Source organism: Macrobrachium nipponense, chromosome 21 (assembly GCF_015104395.2).
Source record: "Macrobrachium nipponense isolate FS-2020 chromosome 21, ASM1510439v2, whole genome shotgun sequence".
NCBI classification, from domain to species: Eukaryota; Metazoa; Arthropoda; class Malacostraca; order Decapoda; family Palaemonidae; genus Macrobrachium; species Macrobrachium nipponense.
The window spans coordinates 382070-382348 of NC_087212.1; positions in this window are offsets into that span (position 1 = coordinate 382070).

The following is a 279-nucleotide window of genomic DNA, read 5'->3' on the forward strand; positions in this document are numbered from 1 at the left end:
CTAGTTTGCTTTTCAACTTGTGGAAGTTTTTTGTTAATGCTAATTTTTTTATAGGTGTGCTTGTGTTTTGATGTTCATTTTTGTGTAAGAGTGCATATATATTAATGATATATAAATATATGAAATATATGTGTGTGTGTATTGAGGGATATGTTTTATTCATGTGTGATACCTGCTAACAGTCATTTGTAGTCAAATGAATACATATATTATATTCATAAACAAATATATGTATGCTGAATTATATTATCTTTCGCGATATCTTGTGTTCCAGCGAAC